Source organism: Bison bison, unplaced genomic scaffold (assembly GCF_000754665.1).
Source record: "Bison bison bison isolate TAMUID 2011002044 unplaced genomic scaffold, Bison_UMD1.0 scf7180017864352, whole genome shotgun sequence".
NCBI classification, from domain to species: Eukaryota; Metazoa; Chordata; class Mammalia; order Artiodactyla; family Bovidae; genus Bison; species Bison bison.
The window spans coordinates 6,499,862-6,500,439 of record NW_011494924.1 but is presented as its reverse complement, the minus strand read 5'-3'; positions in this window follow the sequence as shown (position 1 = coordinate 6,500,439).

Genomic DNA, 578 nt, shown 5'->3' with positions numbered 1-578 from the left:
AACTGAGCTATCAGGGAAGCCCTAGATTTACTTACTTTATAATTATTTTTAACAGCTTTATTGAGCTATGATTTATGTACCAAAACTGCACATATTTAATGTACAGTTTAATGAGTTAGCATCAGTTCAGTTCAGTTCAGTCGCTGAGTCATGTCCAACTCTTTGAGAACCCATGGACTGCAGCAAAGCAGGCCTCCCTGTGCATCACCAACTCCTGGAGTTTACTCAAACTCGTGCCCACTGAGTCTGTGATGCCATCCAACCATCTCATCCTCTGTCATCCCCTTCTCCTGCTGCCTTCAATCTTTCTCAGCATTAGGGTCTTTCCCAGTGGCCCAATGGGTCAGCTTTTCACATCAAATGACCAAACTCTTGGAGCTTCAGCTTCAGTATTAGTCCTTCCAGTGAATATTCAGAGTTGATTTCATTTAGGATTGATTGATTTGATTTCCTTGCTGTCCAAAGGACTCTCAAGAGTTTTCTCCAGCACCACATGTAAAAAGCATCAATTCTTTGGCTCTCAGACTTCTTTGTGGTTCCACTCACATCTGTACATGAATACTGAAAAACCATAGTTG